The sequence below is a fragment of the Narcine bancroftii genome, chromosome 5, assembly GCF_036971445.1.
Source record: "Narcine bancroftii isolate sNarBan1 chromosome 5, sNarBan1.hap1, whole genome shotgun sequence".
NCBI classification, from domain to species: Eukaryota; Metazoa; Chordata; class Chondrichthyes; order Torpediniformes; family Narcinidae; genus Narcine; species Narcine bancroftii.
This window is the reverse complement of record NC_091473.1, coordinates 95192303-95219843: the sequence shown is the minus strand read 5'-3', so window position 1 is coordinate 95219843 and position 27541 is coordinate 95192303. Positions and strand designations below refer to the sequence as shown.

At 38.9% G+C, this 27541-nt stretch overlaps 1 protein-coding gene and 1 long non-coding RNA gene across 10 annotated transcripts in view; one reads left to right on the top strand and one right to left on the bottom strand.

Annotated features, from left to right (window-relative positions):
- The window catches only part of lrrc7 (leucine rich repeat containing 7), a 501081-nt gene that overhangs the window by 435575 nt on the left and 37965 nt on the right, over positions 1-27541 (bottom strand). The gene's annotated exons all lie outside the window — the stretch shown is intronic.
- LOC138762750 (uncharacterized) lies at positions 15-26859 on the top strand. 4 transcript variants are annotated; one of them, XR_011357115.1, is made up of 3 exons: positions 15-153; positions 9140-9260; positions 26621-26859. It is a non-coding gene; the product is annotated as an uncharacterized lncRNA (long non-coding RNA). The 4 variants fall into 4 exon arrangements; XR_011357112.1 differs by having other exon boundaries at positions 26618-26859; XR_011357113.1 differs by lacking the exon at positions 26621-26859 and adding an exon at positions 17016-20892.

The window sequence follows — 27541 nt, the reverse complement described above, 5'->3', positions numbered from 1 at the left end:
AGTTGGAAGCAAGATTTGAAAACCTCAGACTCAGCAGAAAGCAGCTGATTGGGCAATTGAATTCAGGTGACCTAAGCAGTTGGAGGCATGATTTGAAAAGATCAGACTCTTACTGAGAGAGGAGGAGCTGTGATTATGGCTAGTCAGTTAGAGGTGAGTGACTTTGAAAAAAAATGAAGTTAGGGGTTAAACCAGTGGTCTCAACCTTTTTCTTTCCACTCACATACCACTTTAAGTAATCCCTAAGCCATAGATGCTCTGTAAGCCAGAAAGAAAAAGTTTGAAAACTACTGTTTTAATTGTACATCATTGACATGCTATGTACATGATTTCATAACTCCAAAGGGAATGGGCCAATGACAATTTTCTCAAGCAAAATATTTCAGTAACGATTGAATCTAGAGCAGTGATTTTCAACCTTCCCACTCACATACAATCCCTTAATAATCACAGAGGACTTATGGAATAGGGATTACTTAAAGTGATATGTGAGTGGAAAGAAAAGGTGGAGAACCACTGGGTTAAACAAAAGGTGATTAATGGGAGGTGTAATTAAGATAAAGGATAGTGAAAATAAAAAGAGGGGTAGCTCAATTGGAGTTGCTAGTGGAGAGAAGCTCAGGGAAAGAGTGAGATATTGGCTTATAAGGCTTTGGAGGCTGAGGATAAGCTTGATTCTAATAAGGTAAGATCTTTGAATTTAAATTAGGAAGGAATAATGGAGATGACAGTTGAATGTTCTGATTGCAGGATGTGAGAAATCTGGGACAGCACAATCGTTCCTGATGACTAAACGTGCAAGAGGTGCATCCAGCTGCAGCTTGGCTCAAAAGGGAATGGGGGAGAAGAGGAAAGGCTATAGTAATTTGGGACTCCTTTGTTAGGAGAGCATATAAGAGGCTTGGTGAATGAGACTGAGGCTCCCAGATGGTAGGGTCAGGGATGTCTCTGATTGAGTTCACAGCATTCTGGAGGGGGAGGATGAACAGTCAGATGTTGTGGGGACCAATAACAGAGATAGGAGTAGTGATAAGGTCCTGAAGTGGGAATATAGGGAGTTAGGAAAGAAGTTTAAACAGCAGGACCTCAAGGGTGGCAATCACAGGATTGCTGCCTGTGTCGCGTGCCAGAGAGGGTAATAACAGGAAGGTGTGGCAGATAAATGCGTGGCTGAAGACTTGGAGCAGTGGTTCAGATTTCTAGATTATTGGGATCTCTTCTAGGGAAGATCTGACCTGCACCTGAACTGGAGAGGGACCAATATCCTGGTAGGCAGTTTTGCCAGAGGTGTTGGGGAGGATTTAAACTAGTTTGTCAGGGGGTTGAGAATCAGAATGTGAGTGCAAAGGTTAGTGTAGAAGGACAAAAGCATGATGCTAGGTGCTCTAAGTTTGTGAGGCAGGGGACAAAACATAAATGTAGCCAGTTAGAAGGGTTGAACACTGACAAAAGGCAAAGGAGGAAAAACCCAACACCCAACCCCAACCAACCAATTTTCCCCTGCAACCGCTGCAACCGTGTCTGCCTGTCCCACATCGGACTTGTCAGCCACAAACGAGCCTGCAGCTGACGTGGACTTTTTACCCCCTCCATAAATCTTCGTCCGTGAAGCCAAGCCAAAGAAAGAATGTGTCTATTTCAATGCTAGGAGTATTAGGAATAAAGAGGATGAACTCAGAGCAAGGATCAGTATGAGGAACTACGATGTTGTGGCCTTTACTGAAACGACTGGAAGAAGGACAGGATTGGCTGATGCAGGTGCTGGGCTTTAGGTGTTTTAAAAAGAATAGGATGAGAGGTAGAAAAACAGGTGGGGGGCAGTAGCATTACTGGTCAGGAATAGTATCTCGGCTATAGAAAGGGAGGACAGTGCGGAGGGAGTGTCCTCTGAGTCAGTGTGGGTGAAAGTCAGAAATAGGAAGAGAGCTATCACTGTGCTGAGAGTCTTGGGACACCAAGGAGCAGATAGGCAGATTTTGGAATGGTGCAGGAAATACAGGGTTGTGATTATGGGTGAGTTCAACTTCCCTAATATTGACTGGCATCTCCTGACTGCAAGAGGAATGGATGGGGCTGAATTTGTCAGGTGTGTTCAAGAAGGATTTCTGACACAGTATGTGGACTGGCTGTTGAGAGAAGAGTCCATACTGGATCTAGTTCTGGGTGATGAACTTGGTCAGGTGGTGGACCTCTTGATGGGAAAGCATTTTGGTGGGAGTGACTACAACTCCTTTAGCTTCAGCATAACTATGGAAACAGATAAAAACAGACAAAATGGGAAAGTGCTTAACCAGGCAAGGGCTAATTATGAAGGGATAAGGCAGGAGCGAGTGAGAGTAAGTTGGAAACGTGTTCAAGGGTGAAAGCACAGGCATAATATGGAGGAAATTTAGGAACTATTTGCACTGGGTTCAGGACAAGGGAAAAATGGAGGGAAAAGGGAAGCGTGGCTGATGACACAAGTGAAGCAATTAGTCAAGAGTAAGAAGTAAGCATATGTTAGATATAGGAAGCAGGAAACAGGAATGGCTCATGAGAAGTATATGGTAGCCAGGATGGAGCTTAAGAAAGGACAAGAGAGCTCGATCGGGGCATGAGAAGGCCTTGGCATGGTGGATTAAGGGGAAGCCCAAGGCATTCTACGTGTATGTGAAGAACAGAAGGATGATGAGAATGAAAGTAAGGCTGCTAAAGAATAAAGGAGGTGGAGGAGTCTGGGCAGGCCCTAAGTGAATATTGTGCTTCACTTATTCACATGAGAAAAGGACCTTGATCAGGGTGAGACTGAAATAGAACAGGCCTGTGTGCTGGACAATGGGGAGATTAAAGAAGAGGAAGTGTTAGATTTTTTTAAAAACATCAGGATTGATAAGTCCCCAGGGCCAGATGTGATATACCCCAGGTTACATCCCTCTTGGTTGCTGTGCAGGTTGATAGGATAGTTAAGTAGGCCTATGGGATGCTGGGCTTCATTAATAGGGGTGTTGAATTCAGGAGTAGAGAGGTCATGTTACAACTCCTCAAATCTCTGGTAAGACCACACTTAGGGTATTGAGTTCAGTTTTGGTCACCTCATGATAGGAAGGATGTGGAAGCTATGGAGAGGTGCAGAGGAGATTTACCAGGATGTTGTCAGAATTGGAAAACAAGTCTTATGAGGCAAGGTTAGCAGTGCTGGGACTTTTCTCTTTGGAATGTAGAAAGATGAGAGGAGACTTAATAGAGGTCTACAAGATTATGAAAGGCATAGATGGGGCAGTCAGACAACACCTGTTTCCCAGGGCAGGAATAGCAAATACCAGAGGACATATGTACAATGTGAAGCGAGGGAAGTTTAGTTTAGTGGAGACATCAAGGGTAAGCAGAGAGTTGTGGGTGCCTGGAATGCTTTGCTGGGGATGATGGTGGAGGCTGAAACATTAGGTGCATTTCAGAGACTCTTAGGCACATTGATTAAAAAAAAAATAGAGTTACAGGGTAGGGTGGTTTTAGTACTTTTTTTTAAGGAATATATGAGTCAGCACATCATCAAGGGCCAAAGGGCCTGTTCTGTGCTGTTATGGTCAATATTCTATCTGCTCCTGTTTTTAGAGGACTATTTGGGGGCCAATAGCCCAATAGAATGATCTCTCTCTTCCTGTTTCTGTATTCCATCCACACTGGCTCAGTAGACAATCCCTCCATATCCTCCCTTTCTGCAGCTGTGACACTATCCCTGATTAAGAATGCTATTCACCCCCCTCTTTTACCTCCCTTCCCATCCCTTTTTAAATATCTAAATCCTAGCACCTGCATCAGCCAATTCTGCCCTTTTGTCAGCCAAGTCTCTATAATGGCCACATTAGTCAAGTTAAAGAGTGTTAGAATTTTAGATATTAGGGGAATCAAATGATATGGGGTTTTGGCAGGAAATTTGGAGTTGAGGTAAAAGATAATTGAATGGCAGAACAATGACTGATCATTTATACTCCCTTAACACTTTATTTTGGCTCATAAAGGAAACTATGGTGGGTGAAGCTATCATTCTGCTTAGCCACTTGTCCTAAATGTCATTGTATTGGATCTCTAAAGCGGACATTAGTGGTATGCACTCAGTGAGGCCCTGTATTATGGATCATCTGGGATCTTCTGTTCAACACTCCTTTGACTCAAAGATCTTCAAATGTTCCAAGAGATTTAAAATGTTGGTGAAGCAAAATAAAAAATTGTCTAAAAATAGTCAAGACCATGAGAACATGAGGAAGGCAACAGGTAGAACAAATGAGGGGGAAAAAAGCTTAATGCTTAGCTTCATTATCATTTGGCCTGATGCAAGCAGCCAAATAGGAGAGAAGAAAAGTTAAAGTCCTGACCAAAAAAAAACATGAATTTTGCTTAAGCCAAACACAGTCTTCTGAAGTAACTCAAAGGGTCAAGTTGCATCAAGGGAGAAAAGGAATTGTCAACATTTCATCCCAAAGCCTTTTATCAAGATTGAAAAATCTAGGAGAAGCTAAAGAGGACAGAGTGGGAGAGGCGAGACTATGGTCCCATGAGGGACTGGCAAGCCAGATAGAGGTGAAACAAGACATTAATAGAGTGGCAAATAAGGGAGAGAGAGGAGTACGAAAAAGAATGAGATCAACTGGAGAAAGATGAGTCATACACAGTGGTGGGGATATTTTTAATTTTCTTTAGTTCAGATAGACTAGATGGATCCCTTTATACTCTTTTCCCACCCATTTTCATTTCCCTCTTTGCTTCCATCCATTTCCACCCCCATTTCCCCACCAAACTGTTCTGCTCTCAACCTCTGCTGGTGATTCTTCACCCTAATCCACAAATCAAACATATCTTAATTCCTTTTGCCCAAATCTGAAAATCGTATTTTTCTACCATTTGCTACAATACCCTCTCCAATCTCGTCTTGTTTGCAAGGCATGTCTTCTGTTCTCTTAACCCTATTCCAACTAAACAGCCTTTTGCAATGTGGATGAACAGAGTGGTCTGTTATGATTCCAGACTGATTCTACCCAGCCAATGGCAATGACTTCTCCTGCTTTCGCCATTACCTCTAAAGCACTCAAGAATCTATCCTTGGTCTCCATCTACCATTCTTTTCTGGGATGCTATCTGACAGGAAAAACATCAACACAAGTACATGGACACTGACATGCAGTAAAGTATCCAGTCATAATCATACGACAAAATTTGTAATCAGGTTAAAAAAAACATCTACTAGTTTGGGTAAATAGATTCGTGGAAGGAAAGAAAAGTAATTGCAGAAAGGGGCTGAGTTGAAGCATTGTGATCCATGATGTCTAGCTTTATCTTATCATCACTTCTCACTGACTATTGTCAGGTTGCTTGTCTGACATCTGCTATTGAATCAACAAAAATTTCCTCCAGTTAAATATTGGGCATACTGTAGCCATTAATGTCTGCTAATATCACAAACATGGTCATAGATTGCACCTGCTTCCCTGGCCAGCATCCAAATTAGCCAATTGGAAGCTTCAGCTTCTGACACACAATATCATTCCTGTATCCTCTCAATCACTGAGAATACCTAGTTCCAATGTCCACAATATTCCTCATCTCTGTCACTGTCTCAACCTAATTTGCTGCTGAACTATTGTTTGCTCTTCTAGATTTGAGTGTTCTAATACTTGTTTGTTCTGTATCCCATTATCTCAATCCATACACTCCAGCTCATCCAAAATTCTGTCACCATGTATCCTAATTCACACGAAGATACATTTACAAACCTCTTGTTTGCTCCCAGTCCACCAAAAACTTAAATTTAAAATTCCTATTCATGTGATCACCAGTTCCTTTCTCATTAGCATTTTGATATCAAACAATTAGGCATTTTTACACATCTGCCCTCTTTTTGCATCCCCAACATAATCTTCTCCATTTCCAGTGTACACACCTTTCATCTTTCTAGAATCTATGCTTTGGAATTCTGCCCATAAACCTCTATTTCTCTTTACCAGCATGAACAAAATTTACTCCCAATTGGCTTTTAAATAATTGTAAAAAGTAGGTACTTAGAAAGAGCAGAAAGGGCTTATAACTATTAAGAAAAATTATAGTCACAAAATTTGTCAGAGAATCTACAAATAAGGTAAACCAATGAATATTGAGACAGCAGCCAGAGAACTTAAAGTTCAAGTTTATTATCTGATGGAGCATATTCATGTATAATCCAACAAAATAACAACATGCCTGGACCACAAGATGCATAGTACACCCTACACACAAATGGCATATATACATAGTGATCCAAAATACATATACAAATAATATATGGGTTTCTAGGATTGTTCAACAATCTCATCACCTGCAGGAAGAAACTGTTTCCCAGCCTGGGAGTCATGGTTTTTATGCTCCAGTACCTCTTCCTTGAAGGTTGTGTCTCAAAGATACAGCAGGCTGGATGGGAAGGATCCTCATTGATTCTCTGAGCCCTCTTTAAGCATTTCTCCCTGTAGATATTGTCTATGAAAGGAAGGGAGATCCCAGTAATCTTCTCAGCAGTTGTAATCACCTTCCATAGTGATGTATGATCTGATGCTTTGCAGCTACCATACCACACTATGATGCAGCCAACCAGGGTACTCTTGATTATGCTCCTGTTGAATATTGTTAGGATGGTGGCTGATAGTTTTGTCTTTCTCAACCTCTTTAGGAAGATGACTCTGATTAATACAGTTTCATGGAATGTCAAATGTTTGAATGAAACAATTAAATTGTGTAGAGTAATGGCACATCTCAGACAGTTAAAAGCAGATTTTTTTCCCAAGAAACTCATTAAGAATTCTGATAAGGATAGGTTAATGTGGGGGGTCATGTGATGACGTGGAGTTAGTAACGTAATCCCGACTCTCCATGAAAAAGTTTAAAAAGAAAAGCTTAAAAATGACAAGTTTAAAAAGACAGTGAAAGAAACAGTCTGAAGATTTGGAGAAAAGAACAGATGCCACCAAAGAAGGAAAAACTTGTTATTACAGCGCTGGAGCCAGAAAAATAAAAGGACAAGGAGAAAGAAATAAGGCCTACCTCAAAGAAGGAGCTTGGAACAGTTCAGAAGCTGGTCTTTTGCAGTGAACACCAGGGAGTTGAGGAGACCTTGCGCTCTTTTGCCCAAGGTCTCCCCCAAAAATGGCCACTGATAAGTGAAGAAGGTCATCTACTGCACAGGCGCGAGGAGTCATGCATGCGCAAAGAAGAAGAAAGAGGAGGCACTTTTTAAAGGTATGTGTGTATATATATATATGTGTGTGTGTGTGTGTGTATATATATATATATATATGTGTGTGTGTGTATATATATATATATGTGTGTGTGTGTGTGTGTGTGTGTGTGTGTGTGTATATATATATATATATATATATATATATATCGTGAACCTAACAGCTCTGGGGGAGAATCAAGTGAAGAACTAATAGAGGTAGAAGTTGAATCAGACACAGAACAAGGATTCAGAAAGGTTGGTAAAGAAATTCTATTATTTGCTTCGGAGGCCAAAATTTATATGGGTATCCTGCAGCGGTCTCTGGAAGAATCATTACAGCAGACTCTTAAAGTCATATCTGATAAAGTGACAAACTGGAGATGTGACTAGTCAGGTGCAAAATACTGTAAAGCAACTGGATAAGAAATTAGAAGTTATGGAAGAAAGAATAAAAGGAATTAAAAGACCAGGTGAAAAATTTGCAAGCAGAATCAAAAATAATGAAGGAGCATTTCAGTCAAAAGATACACCTTGGAAAATTACAGTAGAAGAAATAACATCAAGATTGTGGGGCTGAGAGAAGGTGATGAAGGTCAAGATATGAAGAAATGTTTACAAAGTTGGATACAGCAAGTACTGGGAATAGAAGTATTTAAAGGAGACACTGAAATTGAAGAGCTCATAGAGCTTTAAGACCAAAACCACAAGATTGTCAAAAATCGGTCAATTTCCTTCACTGAGGTGAGAGAGGAAGTATTGGAATTAGCAGCAAAGGAAGCGAAGGCAAGAAAAGCTCCAATGATACAAGATCTTCTTTAACCTGAATACAAGTTTTGAACTGTTGAAAAAGAGAAAGGAATTTAATGTTATGTGGAAGAAGGGATATGCATTTGTTTTGAGATATCCTGCTGTATTGAAAATTTTGCTTGATGATGAGCATAAATTTTCTTCAGATCCTGATGAAGCCAAAGCTTTTGCTGAATCTTTGCCTGCTAAAGTGGGAAGCAGGGGTAAGGAGGCATACAATTTGATTTGGCGGTAAAAGTGGAATAAGATGTATGTAGAAGCTAGTTAGTACAAGATTCGGGGGGGGGGCAAAGGGAATGCTTGCTGGCTGTACTGAATTATGTGTATGGGTATCGGCTAGACTACCACTTGAGAGCAATCTTTTGGGGATTTTTATCATTTCTTGTTTCTTAACTTTTCTATTTTCTACACATATATTGGTGTAATAGATCTAATAAAGTATAATACCTTTGTTATGTTAAAGAGAGATTTGGAGAATGAAGGTTGGATAAGTAATTTGATTAAAAATTATTGGGAAGATTAGAGTTTTAATATTAATGGGATAAAATCATAAAATGTAAAAAAAAATTGGTATTTATGAAAATATAGATATAGCTTTTTTTTAACAAGAAACACATTTAGTGGAGAAGGAATTAGATAAATTACAAAAAAATTGGGTAGTAAAGTAGTGGCAGCCTCATTTAATTCAAAGGCTCGAGGAGTTGCAGTATTGATAAATAAAAATCTACCAGTAAAAATTTTAAGTGTAGAAAAGGACATGGCAGGAAGGTATTTTATGGTAGAAGTTCAAATATACTCAGGAAATTGGACCTTGTTGAATTTATATGTTCCTAATGTAGAAAATAGTAAATTTATGCAAGATGTTTTTATGAAACTGTCAAATGCCAATTGTAAAATTTGATGGGAGGAGATTTTAATTTGACATTAAATTCAAAAATGGATAAATCGGGAAAATATGTAGGAGACAGCAAAGTGTATAAAGAAGTAAAAGAATTAATGGTAGATATGGGATTGATAGATATTTGGAGGAAAATGCATATGAATGATGGAGATTATTCATTTTATTCTTTCTGACATGAGACATATTCACAAACTGATATGTTTTTATTGCAGCTCAAGTTCAATCTAGAGTGCAACAGGTGGAATATTTGGCTCGCATTATCTAGGACCATGCCCCTTTATTATTGTCAATAGTATCTGAGGAAGAAAAAGATAAAGGTGGAGATTAAATAAGGTATTGTGGAAAAGGAAAGATTTTTGTGATTTTGTAAGAAGAAAACACAAAGTTCTTTAAGGAAAATAATGAAGATTCGGTAAAAAAATAAATTTGTTATATGGGATACTTAAGAGGACAAATAATTAGCTATATGGTAAAATTTTAAAAAGGACTATTTAGAGGAAGTACATCAATTAGAAAAGGAAATAACTGATTTAAAGAAAACAATAAAAATTAGTTCAGATGAGGAAAGGAAGAAATTAATGGAAACAAAAAAGATCAAGCTTCATGATACAAACATATAGAGTTGAAAGAGACATTTTGTGAACTAAACAAAGGTATTATGAACTGGGAGAAAGAGCTCATAAGGTGTTTGCATGGCAGTTAAAGAAAGAACAGGTATCTAGGACTACAGTAGCAATGAAAGACTAGAATGGTCAGATGGTTTTTAAGTTGAAGGGAAAAATGAAAATTTTAGAGTTTTATGAGAAGTTATAGAAGTTTGAGGTAAAACAAGATGAAATTAAAATAGATCAATATTTGCAACAAATTCAATTACCAAGTTTGTATGAAGAGGAGAGGAATTATTTAATTGCTTTGCAGAAGTAAGATGTGAGGTTCTGAAAATAATGCAAAATAATAAAGTGCCAGGAGAAGATGGTTTTCCAGTAGAATTTTGTAAAGAATTTAAGGAACGGTTGCTGCCATTTCTTAGAAATGTTAGATCAAATAAGAGAAGTAAATAATGCACCAGAATCCTTTAAGATGGCATTGATGATACCAAAAAAGGGGAAAGATCCATTACAAAAAACTTCATATAGACAAATGTCTTTGTAAAATGTAGTGTTATGAGCCCTGAGAACCCATAAACCCAGCAGCAATAGATATTCACCAAGACAAATGGTTACTTAAACAAAAGTTGCTTTTAATTATCTTTAAACCTGAAAACAAAATAACACTATTGACTTAACTAACCTAACTTAACCCCTTCTAATTCTAAGCGCATATGTATGTAATGTGTGTGTATAAGTTCAGAAAATTTCTTTGGTTCACAGTCCAATCTCACTTCTCATTCCTCCAAGTTCACTGGTATCAGGCAATTCTTATATTGTGCACAGAATTTAACATTTATAAAATTCAACAGGCTTTGGTGCTTCAAAGTAAAATGGTTACTGCTCATGAAGGTTCTTGTTGGTTTAGAGGGAGATTTGTTGTTCCAGGATCTCCACAACTGATTCCTTTTTAATCACCCATTCCAGTGTCTTGCTGATGAAACTTTCCCCTTCAGGGTTCTCCAGATGATGACCTCTTTCTTTCAGGTCACCACAGAGTTCCTTTTTGTTTCTTTTATTCCAAGTGAAACATTAGACAGCCAGTTCTCTCCTCTTGCATGAACCACAAGGGTTTTCACCAGGCTGTCTTCCAAATGGGGCTTTCCACATGCTTGCTAGCTTATCCTGTTCCAGTCTCAGCTGCTGTTGATGGCTCTCTCTCTTTCTGTGAGAGAAAACCTGTTTGACTCTCTGTCTGAAAAACCCCATGACCCTCTTAGAACAGCAAGTTCTCTTCAAGATAGAAGATGGCTCCAACAAGATTGTTCATCGGTTTCCTTTGTGTAAACAATAATCCATTAGTGAAGTCTCTTGGGAACTCTCCAAAGCTCTTGCAAAGACTTTTGGCCCCAACATATCTAGCATGGGCAGAGCTCCAGTATTTTAAATAAGATCAGTTTTAAAGTGTTTTTATGTGACCTTCTCCAACAAACCTTTCCCAATTTATCTCCCAAAAACGTATCTACATACTCTGTCACAGTAGATTATAAAATTGTATCCAAATTGTGGGCTAATCATTTGGTTAAGATGCTTCCAAAATTGATTAATATGGACCAGGTGGAGTTTATTACAAAAAGAAACACAGCAGATAAAATAGTGAGATTTTTAAGTTTGATAAATGTCACTCAAAAAAGGAAAGCTAGAAGAAGCATTTGATTGATTAGAATGGGACTTTTTATTTAAGGTGTTATACATGTTTGGATTTCCAGAGACATTTATAAATGGAATAAAAGCACTGTATAATGCACCAAAGGTGAAAGTAATAGTAAATGGTCAAATGTCGGGTTTGATTAAATTAGGCAGGGTTGCCCATTTTCACTATCCCTATTTCTTTTTGCAATAGAACCGTTAGCTGAAGTGATTCAAGGGGATGAAGAAATTATAGGTTTTGAGATAGGAGACAAAGTTCATAAAATTAGTCTTTTTGCAGATGATGTTATAGTATACTTGACTGAACCTGAAACTTCACTGAATAGATTAAATGAAAGATTAACAGAATATGGATTCGTTTCAGGATATAAGGTTAATGTGGATAAAAGTGAAATGATGCCATTGGTTAATGCAGATTATACACAATGTAAACAGTTAGTAAAATTTAAATGGCAAAATGAGGGGGTTAAATATTTGTGGATAATAGTAAGCAATTCAATAATTTGTATAAATTTTCCACTTTTAAAAAGATTTGAGGAAGATTTTAAAAGATGGAAGGAATTACCAATAAAGTAAATAGGGTGGGTGAATTGTGTTAAAATGAATATTTTTCCTAGAATTCAATACTTATTTCAAACATTATCAATTCAGGTACCTGAAATGTTTTTTAGATGATTAAATAAGAATATTAGGGAGTTTTCTTGGAGAGGAAAATTGGCAAGGAGAAGTATGGAAAAGTTGACATGGAAAAATGATCAAGGAGGTTTGAGATTATCAAATTTTTAAAGTTAATATAAGGCAGCTCAATTGAGATTTTTGTCATCTTGGTATCAAAGGGAAGACAAAATGTCAGGTAGATATTGGGATGAATAATATAGGTGAAGAAAATCCAGACCAAATATTGTATAAATGGAACTATTCAATTTTTAAAAGTAGAAAAGAAATACCAATTTTAAAACATTTGTTTCGAATATGGAATGGGATACATGTGAAAAGTGGTATAGGAATTATCAGTTGGCTCAAATGACTTTAACACAAAATCAACTTCTTCCGTTTACAATGAATAATTCTTTATTTGACAATTGGTATGAAAAAGGTATACAAAAAATACGAGATTATTTTAGAGGTTCAATTTTTATGACATTTGATCAATTAAGGAGAAATATGGGATATTACAAAATATAATATTTGTATATTATCAATTATGATCATATTTGAAGAATAAAATAGGATTGGACTTGAGACTTCAAGAGCATAGTCAATTTGAGTATGTTATAACTTATACCTTTATTCAAAGATTATAACTACTATGTATAAAATTACAAGAAATAAAGGAAAATAATGATTTGCATAAAACTAAATTGAAATGGGAACAGGATTTAAATATACAAATTCAAGAAGAAATATGGATGAAACTGTAGAGAGTGTAACTAATACAATCAATGCTAGATATAAAATGGTTCAATATAATTTTACATCAAATTTAATCTAAATTTTTCTATTCATTGTTTTAGATGTAAAAAAGAGGTTGGTAATTTCTTGCATTCAGAATGGTTGTACAAAAAGGATAAAGATTTCTGGAAATAATTGTGTTATGTTAGAGAAGATATTAAAAGTGAAGGTTAAATTAGATCCAATAATTTTTTTTGTTGGGTAATATATATGATAAAGACATTCAATTGCAATTAGATAAATATAAAAACATTTTTGAGTCTAGCAACAGCAATAGCAAATAATGGAAAGTGGAAAGTAATGTAAAAATAGAAGAATAAAATATTGTCACCCATTGGAAAAAATTACTTACAATATGAGAGATGATTAAGTTAAATTTTGTCAAATTTGTGAATATAGGCTAATCCAGACCTTCTAATCCAATCCCCACCCCCGAAAATATGGTACTTTCATCAAGAAATGTATTAAGGTATTATTAATGTGGTTATAATTATGATGAATGTGGGTTTTTTCTATCTTTTTCTTCTATCTGCAGGGGTTAGGGATGTTGGGAGGTGGGGGGTGAAAATTGAAAATTATTTAGTATTTATTATGTAATGATATTGTAAGTTAATTTGAAATGTATGAGATACTAATAAAAATTTTTAAAAAAGGATAGCTTAATGTTTAGATGTAAGGGACAATTTTTTCACTCCTGATGCTAAAGTTAGATGAGTCTCTGTTAATTCAAAATATCCTATTTGTTCTTCATCACAGTATTTTAGACAAACAAGGGCATTTTATTATTCTTACAGGGAAATTATATAATAGATTGGTAGTATTGGCTAATGTCTATGCACAAATATGGATGAACCAGCATTTTTTTTTAATTCTTTTCAGTTTTACCCAATTTAAATCAATATTTATCGACTTTTGTATGCAAATTTTAACTGTTGTTTGGATATGGTTTTAGACTACTTCTTCTAGATTAGCAGCCCTTTCTAAATCTGTAGCTGTAAGGCATTCTTTCTATCAAATTTTTGTATTACAGATGTTTGGTGCTTTTTAAATCCTGCCAGCAGAGAATAATCTTTTTTTTAAAATCTCATGTGGATTGTTCTTATACTAGGATTGACAACCAATTAATCTCCTTGACCAAATTATGCAAGTATCAAAGAATAGTTATATCTGATCATGCCCCAGTCATCTTATCTGAATTTTTATGACATTCTGTTTTCAAAAAGACAATGAAAATTTGATACTACTCTCCTTGAAAATAAAGAATTTTTAATTTTATGGAGAAACAAATACAGTTCTTTTCCACTATTCACCATTGATGTCCAACTTAATTGTTTAGGACACAATGAATGCGTATTTAAGAGGACAAATTATTTCTGCTAATATTAAGAAGACTAATAACGAAAGGTTAGAATTAATCAATCGGATCAAGCAAATTGATTTACAATATGCTCAAAACAAAAATAAAGAATTATTTAAGAGTAGAACTTAAAACTAAATTTGATCTTTTCTCTACTCATCCAATTGAACAGCAATTGTTAAGAAGCAGAAGTCTTTTTTAATGTTCATGGGGAAAAATCTAGCAAGTTACTAGCTGGACAATTAAAGGGAATTTCTGCTTAAAAAAAACAAGATTAGGATGAGAGATGGTAAAATGACAACAGATTATTTCAAAATAAATGAGGCTTTTAGAGAATTTTACTCTAACCTTTATACCTCTGAATTTAATAATGTTCATGCTTCAATGTCAGAATTCTTGGATCAGTTGAATTTACCTGTGCTTTCTCAAGACAGACATGGAGAAAACTATTTCACAGGAGGATATGCCTGTGGCCATTTCCTCACTACAGTCTGGCAAATCTCCAAGTACAGATAATTTTCAGTTGATTTTTAAAAAACTTTCTCCAAATGGCTTGTACCCCACTTAAGCTTGATGTTGACTGACTTATTTAAAGATGAGAAACTTCCCTTATCATTTAGTGAGGCTTGTATTTCCCTTATTCTTTTTAAAAAAAGGGCAAGAGTCAACAGAATATGCATCTTATAGACTTATCTCATTAGATAATGTTGATAAGAAGAATCTATATAAGGTTTTAGCACATTAATTAGAAAATATTCCACCAATGATTATTGGCTCTGACCAAACTGGTTTTATTAAAATTCGCTATTCTTATTATAACTTGTATTGACTGTTTGAATATTTTATATTTACCCTCTGTTCCAGTGACAGAATGTGTTCTTTCATTAGATGCTGAGAAAACTTTAGATTGGGTAGAATGGGAGTATCTATTTTGGTCCAGACTTCAATAAATGGGTTAAATTATATATTCATGCCCTAAGGCTTCATTTCATTCTAATTTACAACAATCAAAAATGTTTAGGCAGCAAGGTTGCCCATTAAGTCCTTTGCTTTTTGATTATATTACTGGAATCTTAGCTAGGTTGTATTAATTCGATTAAAATGAACATTTTGGCTAAATTTTTGTATCATTTCAAGCTTTACCAATTTATTTCTAAATCCTTTTTTAGCTCATTAGATTTGGTTATTTCTACTTGCACATGGCAGGGAAAACAACCATGTATAAATAAAGCCCAATCTTCTAAAGGATAAAAGGAATGGTGTATTATTACTTCCATATTTTAGATTCAATTACTGGGTGATTAAAATACATATTTTGCTTTTATTATTACATTTGGATAAGCTAGTGAATTGCCCCTCTTGGGTAGAAATGGAACAAAATTTTTCCCAAAAAAACTTCTATGTTGGCAACTTTAGGATCATTTTTTACATTTTCCTTTTCTAAATTGACACATAATCTGTTAATGTGAAATAGGTTGAAAATATGGGTTCAATTTAGAAAATTCTTTGGGTTTAATAGTTTTTCTATGGCTAGTCCCATTATAGATAATCATCTTTTTCAGCTATCTCTGCTGAACATGGGTTTCAAGGAATGGTATACCTTAGGTATCCAAAATTATAATTGTAGCAGCCCGTGCACAGAGACTTTGACCAGCCTGCAAAATGGCAGACGAATGCAGTGAACTTACAGACCTGGGTGTGACACCAGCCATTGTCCCAGGTGACCTCAGCACAGTGGGAAAATGGGGAACTCTGGCAGGAACGTGGGCCTCGGCTGATGATGCAGGGCCCTGCCGACAGCACCAGGGGACCATATAAGCGCAACAGCCAGAGCAATAAATCACTCTCGTTTTCCAAGACTTTGGTGTGTGTCGTTCTTCTTGCCTGCATAGCGCATATGCTACATTAGTGACCCCAACAGGACCCCCAAACAAGTAGTTTTTAAAACAAAAGTTGTTTTTAATCAACTTTAAACATGAGAAAAGAATCAAACTTTAACATCTCTATACTTAACTAACCCAAATTAACCCCCTTCTAATTCTAAGGGCATGTGTATGATGTGTGTGTAAATTTAAGAAAAGTTCTTTGGTTCACAGTTCAATCTCACTTCTCCTTCTTCCAAGTTCTCTGGATGCAGGCAATTCTTATACTGTGCACATAATTTAACATACATAAAGTACACCAGGATTTGGTGCTCGAAAGGTAAATGCTTACCACTCAGGAAGGTTCTTGTAGGGTTTGCAGAGAGAGATTTGTTGTTACAGGATTTCCACAACTGAGGTACCACCATTAGTTACCTCAATGTCTCACTGATGAAACTTGCCCCATCAGGGTTTTACAGATGGTAACCTCTTTCTTTCAGGCTAACACAGAGTTCTTTTCTGTTCCACTTATCCCAAGAGAAATGTCAGACAGATAGCACTTGCAGCCATCCGCTGCTCTGAAGCTTTTCTTCAGTTTCAACCAGCTTCCTGGCTTGCACTGTTCAGCTGCTTTCAGTGTCACACACACTAGCTGAGAGAGCTTGTTGTACTTTTCTATCTCTCTCTCTCTCTCTCTCTCTCTCTCTCTCTCGCTCTCTCCAACAACCAACTGCCAGAAAGCCCATGTGACTCTCACTTGCAAAAAAAATCCCACCTTCTTCAGCAAACCACAGGAGTTCTCCTCTCTTGGTCAAGCTATTGTCTTAGGTAAACAAAACCCAGGAGTGACCTTTCTGTGAGCACTTTGCAGAAAGGTCAGAAGCCTTGCAGTTATCCAAGCATCCAGCCTGTCTCCAATCCAAACAATGGTCTATTTATTTCATGACATCATTTCAATTAGCACCTACTTGTGAAATGTACACAAGTCTCCATAGATCCTGAAATGTTACTGAATATTAATTCTTCAGTCTTTCAAATAAGATTTGTTTTAAATTGTGTTTGTATGTAATCTATTCTAATTTTACCAAATTCTCCCAAATATTTATCCTTCATTGCACAGGTCCAACTGGCAGTTAGACCCAAAGATGAAGAATCAAGTGAAGCCAGCGACCATCCATACTGTCTCTCTCAGGCTTCCAACATTCTTGGTGTCACAGCCACACGTGTGGCTTGAGCAGACTGAGGCTCATTTCCAGCTTCGCCCCATCACTGCTGACAACACCTGCTATTTCTAAATTGTGAGCACCCCCAATCAAGACCCAGCAGCAAGGGTCATAGATTTCCTAATGCAGCCTCTGGAGCAAGGCAAATATACAGCCCTCAAAGAGCTACTAACCAGCACTTTCGGGCTTTCCCAGTGTGAGGGCCTGGCTCAATTGCTATATATGGACAGATTGGGGGACAGGTCCCCATCTGCCCTAATGAATGAGATGCTCACTTTAAATGAGGGCCACAAGCCTTGCCTGCTATTTGAGCAGATCTTTCTGGAGCAGCTGCCTGAAGATGTACAGATGAGGACTTCAGCAACCTTCGGAGGGTCACTGCCCTGGCGGACATGCTCTGGTGAGCGAAGGACACTAGCGCCATTCTAGACCACATCAGCAAGCCCCATGAACAACCCCTGACGAGTTCAAGGCCAGCGGAGATGCAAGTGAACACCCCAGGTCAGCTGTGCTACTACCATCAGTGATGGGGAGCGGAGGCCCGTTGATGCCACCCACCCTGCGGGTTCTCGGGAAACACCCTGGCCAATGGTCATTGATGACAGTGGCAGTTGGCCCACATGATAGCATCCTCCATGTCTGGGACTCACTGCTGGGCAGGCATTTCCTGCTCAACACGGGTGCCGAGATAAGTGTCCTTCCCCCCACGCCCCCCCCCCCCCCCGGCGCAGGCCTCAACACCTGCAACTGCAAGCTAAGCCCAGCATCGCGGGCAAGTAACAGCTCCTGCATTCGAACTTTCAGGACCCTACCATCCCCCTTCGTTTCGACAACAGCCACTTTACATGGACTTTCACCCTCACGGCAGTGGCGCAACCACTCCTGGGGGCTGACTTCCTTCATGCCCAGTGGTTGCTGGTCAACCTCAAGGGAAAGCGCTTGGCGTGTGCTAAAACCTTTCAAACTCTGCCTCTGGGGGAAGCCAAGCTACCAGCCCCTCACCCACCTGGACTCTAGGACAATGAATTTGCCCGCAACCTGGCAGAGTACCCCTTGATAGTGGCAGAACACTTCTCTGCAGCCAAGCCAAAGCACTGTATAAGGCACCACATACTGAATGAGGGCCACCCCGCTCCATGCCAGGGCACGCTGACTCCCTCCCGAAAAGCTCAGCCTGGCGAAGGAATTTAAAATTTTTTTTTAATGGAGGAGCTGGGGATTGTGCAGTGCTCCAACAGTCCCTAGGTCTCTCCCTACCACATGGTGCCCAAATCAGGAGGGGGTTGGTAACTACCGGCACCTCAACGAGGCCACCATGCCCGACAAATCCTGTGCCCCACATCCAAGACTTTGTCGCCAACCTGCACGGGGCACGGGTTTTCTCCAAGGTGGGCCTCATCTGGGGGCACCATCAAATCCCAGTTCTTCCCCATGACTTTCCAAAGACTGCAATTGTAAACCCCTTTGGTTTGTTTGAATTTTTCCACATGCACTATAGTCTAAAGAATGCGGCACAAACTTTTCAGCAGCTGATGGACACAGTGGGACGGGACCTCCCATTTGCATTCATCTATTTGGACAAAATCATTATCACTGACCACACCACCCATCTGAGATAACTGTGCACCTGGCTGAATGAGTTTGGGTTGACCATCAACTCAGCTAAATGCCAGTTTGGTCTGGACACCATTGATTTCCTGGGGCACAGGATTAACAGGCATGGGCCACACCCATTCCTGAGAAGGTTGATGCAGTCTGGTACTTCAGTAAAGGGGCTGCAGGAATTCACCAGTATGATAAACTTTCACCACAGGTTCATACTGGCATTAGCACACATCATGCACCCACTCTTTGCGCTGATGACTGGCAAGGCAAAAGACATTGCTTAGGATGAAGAGTGCAGAATGCCAAAGATGTACTGGCCAATGCCACACTCCTGGTCCACCCCAGGCTGGATGCACATACTCCTCTAAATGTCAACACCTCCAGCATAGCAGGAGGGGGCATGCTAGAACAACTCATTGAGGGCCAGTGGTAACCCATGGCCTTTTTCAGCAGGCACCTCCAACCTCCACCCACCCCCCAAAAAACAACTACAGCGTGTTCGACCAGGAGCTGTTAGCACTAAGACATTTCTGTTACTTTTTGGAAGGCTGGCAATTCAGGGTGTTCACTGACCTCAAACCACTGACTTTTGCCTTTCATAAGGTGTTGGACCTGTGGTTGACCCGACAACAGAGCTACATGTCCGAGTTCACCACAGACATTCAGCACATTGAGGGAAAAAACAATGTGGTGTCCCACCCTGCAATCTAATCGATATATGCCCTGCCCCAAGGGGTCAATTACGTGACCTCACCAAAGCGCAGCAGCAGGACCCTGAGATCCACACTTACAGGACAGCTGTCTCCGGTCTCAGGGTGGAGGATGTTCCGGTCAGCCCAGGTAACCTGACACTGCTGTGCGACATTTCTCCTGGCAGCCCCCACCCCATCTTCCCGGCTACATGGATGTGGCAAGTTTTCAAGGCCATCCACAACCACGGCATCCATGCCACAGTCAAAATGGTGACCAACAAGTTTGTCTGGCATGACCTTCATACACAGGTCAGCCAGTGGGCCAAGACCTCCACAAACTGTCAGTCCTCCAAAGTCCATGTTTACATGAGAGCCCACACAAACATTTGAGTCAGCATGCAGAGGTTCACCCATGCGCACATTGACTTAGTGGGGCTGTTACTTGTTTCCCGTGGGGTGAGGTACCTCTTGACCATGGTGGTCCACTCCATAAAGTGGCCGGAGGCAGTCCTGCTGGCTGATACCACTACAGAAACCTGCACCATGGGTAACCTGATTCGGGGTCCCAGAGCAACTCACCTTGGACAGGGGAACACAATTCACCTCTGGGCACTGCTGGCTAACTTTGTGGGGATGCAGTTCCACTATACCATGGCATATTACCCACAGGCCAATGGGTTGGTGGAGCGCTTCCACAAGCATCTCAAGGCAGTCTTGGTGGCCCAGATCAAGGGTCCCAAATTGGTGGACAAACTTCCTTGGGTCCTGTTGGAAATTCATACCACACCAAAGGAGGATTTCAAAGTCTCGGCAGTGGAGATGGTCTATGGCGTGGCTTTTATCATCTCCAGAAAGTTCCTGGCCCCCGATAAATGCCCGGAAGACCCCTCAGCAACCCTTGAGAACCTACAGCGAAAACTGGGGTCCTTGGTCCCATGGCAAATACCTCCGCACGGCCACGAACGAACGAATGTCACAAACAACCTAAAGACTTGCCAGTATGTGTTTGTGAGGAGGGGCACACACAGCCCACCATTACAACGCCCCAACAAGGGGCCCTACAAGGTCATTAGAGACAATGGTTCCACCTTCATCCTCGACATCCACAATAAGGAGACTTTTACTGTCGAACACAGAGACTGGCATATCTGGACTTTAATGAGCCAGTCTCCACTCTGCCCATGTGACGCAGGGGCAGGCCACCTAAAGCTACAGCAATAGTCAGTTGCTAGTTCTGGGGGGCAGGGTTGTTTAGTGGCCCACACACAGAGACAAAGACAGGCCCATAAAACAGAATACAACTGTGCAGACTTGGAGGTGACACTAGCTGTCGACCCAGGTGACCTCCACATGGCGGGAGGATGGGGAATGCTGGCCAACCCAAGGCCACCATTCCAATTATGTGGGGCACTGGTGTCAGTGCTGAGACCCCTTACAAGTGTGACGGCCAGAGCAATAAAACTGTCTTGTTTTCCAAGGCTTTGGTGTGCATCTCTTTCTTCTTGCTCGCAGAGTGTGTACACTACATAATGATCTTTTTGTTTGCAATAATTATGCCTTTTTTGAACAATTATCAACCAAACTTAATATTTTTAAGACATTGTTTATATAGTTACAAGTTAGACATTTTAATTTTCCTCAAATCGCAAATACTAATATTTTTGATGCATTTTTTAAACCCTTTTCTTTCCATGGTGGATTAGTATCTAATATTTATAATGATTTATTGGATTTAAGATCATTCCCAATGGCTGGGATTAAGAACAATTGGGAACAAGATTTGAACATAACATTTTCAGGTGAAGATTGGTACTTTGCCTTCAGCTTGATTAATGATTCATCATTTTGTGCAAGGCATTGCTTATTACAATTTAAGGTGGTACATCAAACACTAATGTCCAAACTTAAATGATCTCATTTTTATGCAGACATTGATCCACTATGTAAGAAGGGTAAAATTTTTTTGAAGCTTCTCTGATCCATATGTCTTGGATGTGCCCAAATTTAGAGAGATTTTGGAAAGGCATTTTCCAAGCTTTATCAACAATTTTTAAGATCAAAATAGGACCATGTCTGTTAATTGCTTTGTTTGTTTTTTCACGTGAGCCAGATATACATCTCTTTTCAACTCAGGAGAAAGTTTTAGCCTTTACCACGCTGATAGCCAGATGAGCAATTTTATTGAAATGGAAAGATGATTCTTCACCTACCCATACATAGTGGTTATATGATGTAATGTCCTATTTAAGCTTGGAAAAAAATAGATACAACATTAAAGATTCAATTTATAAATATGTGGGGCCCATTCATTAAAATACTGTCATGATCAGAAGAATTAAGAATTTTAAATGTTCTGGAGATTCTCTGTCCGTTATTTGGAGGACACTTTCTGACCCACAATTTCCCTTTTCCTTTACAAAGATTACCTTGATTAGAGGGAGGGGGTAGATTAGATGTAGTTTTTAGTTTTTTTTGTTGTTTTTTTTTCTTTTTAATCAATTTTTATTTGGATTAATTTGGTAAATATGGATTTTAACATGGTCATCAGATTAATTCAATAACTTGTTTCTCATGTGGATTAAGGAACTGTCTAACGTATTCCATCAACTTTTTGTGTGCTTGTATGTTTGAGATGACTTGTGTTCTTCTTAAAATTTTGTATGTAAGTTTATATGTCAAACTCAATAGAAATATTTAATAAATAACGTGTAGGTGCTACTGAGACTTCCTGACTAATGAAAAGATACTGGTGGTCCCCACTCTCTCTATGACAGAGCTGTTGATATGTAGTGGGAGTGGTCCTTCATCCTCCTGAAGTCCACAATACTCTCTTTTGTCTTGTTCACATTGAGACTCAGTTTGTTGCTCTTGCACCATTGTACAAGCCAACTCATCATTGTTGTCAGAGGCCATCTACCACTGTGTTATTTGCAAACTGTTGATTAAACCATCTCAAGCTCTCCCTGAGTAACAACCAGAGTCTTCATGCGGACAAGACAAAGGAGATGATTCTGGACTTTAGGAGGACCAGGTATGACTGCTCTCCATGACACATCAAAAACTCTATAGTGGAGAGCACTGAGTTCATTGGAGTTCACTGAACTAGTGACCTATTATGGACATGCAACATCTCACTTGTCAGGAACAACTGAACTTCCTGAGAAGACTGAAGCAGGCAAGGTTACCCACCACAGAAGCTCTACTGGGAGCATTCTGGCCAGCTACAAAACAGTGTGGTATGGTTGCTGCAGAGAAATGGGTCGGAGGTAAATTCACTGGACAGTAGGAGCAGCAGAGAGGATCACTGGAATCTTCCTCTCACCCTCATCAATATGACCTACTGGTATCATTGTTTGAAGATGGCTCACAAAATCATTGCGGACCCCTTCCACCCCAAACACAGCATCTTTCAGCTGCTCCAGCAGGAAAGAGATATAGGAGTCTCAAAGCCAGGACCACCAGGCTGAGGAACAGTTTTTTCCCATGGGCAGTCAGAATGCTGAACGGCCAAAGGAACTGCTCACACTAACCATCAGAAACTCTCATATTCATGAAACAATATTTATTTGTATATATAAATACTTGCCCTGCATATCTATTGGTTTGTCTGTTATGTCTGGTTGTGTGCCTGCGTGTTTTGCACCGAACCAGAGAACACTGTTTCATTGGGTTGTACTTATGTAATCAGATAACAATAAACTTGATTTGACAGCAATAACGAAGCGCCAGCATGTATTGATTAAGAAATTAGAGAACCTTGTGAAAATGCAAAATTATTTTGATGGAAAGGTTTAATTTTCAAATAGATTGCTAAGCACTGAGTCGACCAAATGAGAAATGGTAGTACATTTCACTGCAAGTGATAGCCAAATTTACTTATGCAAACCTGCTGCCTGCCACTCATGATGCATTTGTACTGCATTTAACAGAATCAGTTATGGAAGACTTACCTTATCAGCTCAAAGGATTATGGACTCCAGTTAAGTGGTGCAAATAGCAGATTTCAGGAGCTCACTCTGTCAGTCCCACCCTGATAAATTTGTGAACATTTTGACAATTGTCAAAGCCTTTTGCAACTTTTTCAGCTGCAAGATGTTTCAAGACTTAAAGTACTGAAATACAAAAATTAATGTACAATATTGTATTTAAAAATCTTAATTGTAGGATTGCAAATACATGCAAAGGCAAAACTGAAAAAATTTAAAGAAAAATATTCACTTTTGCCTTTGCATGTATTTGCAATCCTACAAAGGTCTTGCAATCCAGTTGATGCTTGGGAGGCTCAGTTGGATGCAGAGCTCAGCAGCAACACAAACCTCACAGATTTACTGTTATGGAGTTTTGCTGTAATTCATCATATGGCACACTCAGCACTTTAGTGGTGCCAAACTGATAGGTGTTTAAACTATTAGACATTATTCTTATTAATACCTCAAAGCACTTTAACTCATTTTTTAAATAAAAGATGCTATACAATAAATATTAGAACATTTTTTCTGGTTAAGAGAGAGCACAAGATTCAAGTCTGAATGAGTTAAGAGGGAACATTTCACCTGGATCCTGATTGAACTATAAGAATTTCCAAATAGATAGCAAAGTATCAAAGTTTTACCATGGTAAGTTTAAGACTTCAGCATCTGTCCTTGACTTGTTTCTGTTGAAATAGGCAAAGCTATTTTAAAGCCCTAACGTTTGCAAATTCTTGAACCTGTAATAGGAATGGCCATGAAAGACAATTTATGATTTTATCATGTGTAAAGAGCAAGATTAATTGAGCTGCACACTGGGAATTGCTGGCATTCTGCCACTTGCCTACAAGTAATTCCCAGATTTTCACGGACCTAATGCAAGTCCAGGATGTGCTTACAGACAATATTTCTGCTAACCTCCCATTGATCAGTCACTAAACTCTATTTTGTGCAAAACCACAATCATGTCCTGCTGGGAAATCCATCTCCCCAATCCTATTTCTGTCAGACCTGCTCGAGGACTGTAATTCCCAAATGTTTGAATGACAATTCCTGACCTGGTGATTAGATCTTTAATTATCTTTTCTTTAGATTGTTTAATGTGTCCTAATTGAAAGCATTATTTAATTTACAAAACTATTTTAATAACTGGCATGCAATCACAGCAGGTGGCAAGTCTAGGCCAATAGGTAACTCATGTTCAAAGGGTACCATTCATTTCACAATGATAACATTACTTTTGAAAAGCAGAACAATTATCAGGGTCCTGGTATCTAGAAATTCAATTATGCAATGCAAGTTTTAAAACCTTGAATTTTACTAAGCCAATCCACCCCAAAAGCCTATGTGGATTCCAAGCTAAATGGCATTATCCTTGACATGACACTTTTGACAAGGTGACATCAATAAAAGACAACTAACTCCATGTCCACTGGGTCTGCTGGAGACATTTATGATGGTAATCACAATCAAAAATTAGCTTTTCACAGAATATACTGTACTACATAATGCATTACACAAAGAAACTAAAAGGAACTATCTAATCCAGAACAAAGTGCTGTTGATTTACTAGTATTTATAAAAACAAACCACTCCACTTAAAATTCAAAAAGTCAATAAAAGACTGATTGCAATAGTCACTTTAGTACTTTTAAACTTAAAAAGAGATGTATGTGGATCTTATGCATCTTACCATCAAGCAAAAGACAATTTATCCTGGATAATTATCCTCATCCAATAAAACTAATCTATAATTCCTATAACATTGACATTTAATCAAAAGTGGTAACAAACAATACAATTAGCAACAATATGAAGAAATTTACTGTACATGTGTAATAGTTGAGTTTTTTGGACCAATTTTTCCTTTCAAATTTAGGTGGGAGGGGGTGGTGTTTGACTTTTATAGGGGTCATACTTTTGACCACGGTAAGTCCCTACGTCGTTCAAGTTGTTGGGAACTCAGATGGCTGGGACCAGGTGGTAGGTCTGCTTTCACAGCATCAGGAGCTCAGATAGGTGGTGACTGGGGCCAATGAGACAGTCAGTGGCTGGAGCATTGAGAGCTCTGATGGGTGGGCACCTGGGGCAAGGATATCCAGTTGGGTTCTAAGATGGGTGGGCAGTCAGGACCAAAAATAAGGGGAGAGGGGTTTGATTATTACACAGGATTGACAATTACAAGAGTATATATAGCAGTTGTTATTTGAAATTATTCTACTTCCATATCAGAGATGCACTTGCATGAACTTCAGATGAATGTCATTTACCATATGTAAATAAACTGTCAAATTCAGCCCCAAGGTATAAGAAAGGCAGAAGAATTGACACATGGAGCACAGTCTAATCCTGTAGTCAGCCTGTAATTCCTCAATTTATCCACCTACAATTTATCACAAATGCCATGAGAAATAATGATGACTGGCATCAGATGCTAGCTGAATAATATTACTGGTCTACAGGCACTGAAAATTGAGAAAAATTCCTTTCCCAATTGTTTTTCAGGATACAGGCATCACTTGCAATGCCAATACATAAAGCCTATTGCTAACTGCCCTTGACATGTTCTTGACACACTGCAGTCTTCTGATAAAGGTATTCCCATAAGAGTTTCCAGATTTGAGATCAGCAACACAGAAGGAAATCTGATACATTTATAAGTCAGGATGGTGTGGACTTGAAGGGGAGTGTGTAACACTGATACTTCCAGGTACCTGCTGTTTTTTTTTCCTGGTAGTTTAAATTGCAAATTTGGGGACAACCTGGGAGAAAAGAGGTAAATTATTGCAGTGTAATTTGCAAATGGTGAACTCAACAGCCACTTGCATAAGTTGATAGAATAGTTAGAAATTCTTCAGGTATACATTTAGTAATCACATTATGGATCTAGCTACAAGAATGATCTTGAAGCCACTACCCCTTATTGGTTGTTTAATTATCAATCATTTTTACAACTAGAGTGATTGAATTTCAGTTGTTCTGGGATTACTTAGCTCTCCCTATAACCGTGCTTATACATTTCAGTATTCACTTAATCCTTTATTTTTGTTTTCTCAGGGTGACACATTTTTAAGTGTATGGGGTTGCACAACACAACTCTATCCAAATTTTTCAACACAATCACAAATTTCAATTTAATTCCTGACCAATCATTATCTAAGTAATAGAAAATGTTGCTTTCAGTATTATCAAGTGAATCTTGCTGTCTAACATCTTCTTCATGTTACATTTTAGCAGGGCAACATCTTGATCCATCTGTGAACATTTTGATCCAGCCATGAACCAAAACATTACATTCCTGGTATTTGTATGAGATTAACTTTTCTTGACATCATGGAAGGAAATCAAGGGTTTTGTCAACCCAACAAAACAGCGTTCTCTGGTCCTTGGTGAAAATCATACAGGCAAACACATATGCAGGACAAGTATTTTATCTGTGCAAATAAATAAATAAATATTGTTTTTACTTATGAGAATCTCAGTGGTTGCTGTGAGCAGTTTCTTTGGTCATTAAGCATTCTTACTGCCAGTGGAAAGAAGCAGTTCCTTAGCCTGGTGGTGATACCCTCTTCAGACAACGATCCAAGTTGATCAGATCGATTAGTGGGGGGGGGAGGGGAGGGGGGGGGGAAAGAGAGACCACAGTGATCCTCTCTGCCACACTTATGGTCCTGTGGATTGACCTCTGATCCATTTCTCTGCAGCAACTGGACCACACTATTATGCAGCCAGTTAGGACACTCTCAGTTGAGTTCCTATAGAAGGTTGACATAATGGTGGCCAGCAGCCTTGCCCACTTCAGTCTTCTCAGGAAGTGCAGTCACTGTTGCACCTTTCTGACAAATGAGGAGATGTTGAGTGTCCATGATAGATCACCAGTTAAGTGAACTCCAAGGAACTTGGTGCCCTCCACTCTTTCTACAACAGAGTTGTTGATGTGTAGTGGAGGTGGTCATTCCTGGTCTTCCTAAATTCCATGATCATCTCCTTCATCTTATTCATGTTAAGACTAAGGTTGTTACTCTCACACCATTTCATGAGATTTTTCACCTCTTCTCTGGATGTGTGACTCGTCATTGTTGTTGATGAGGACAACTAATGTTGTACATCTTCAAACTTGAAGACACAGTTGGAGCTAGATCTAGTAATGCAGTCATG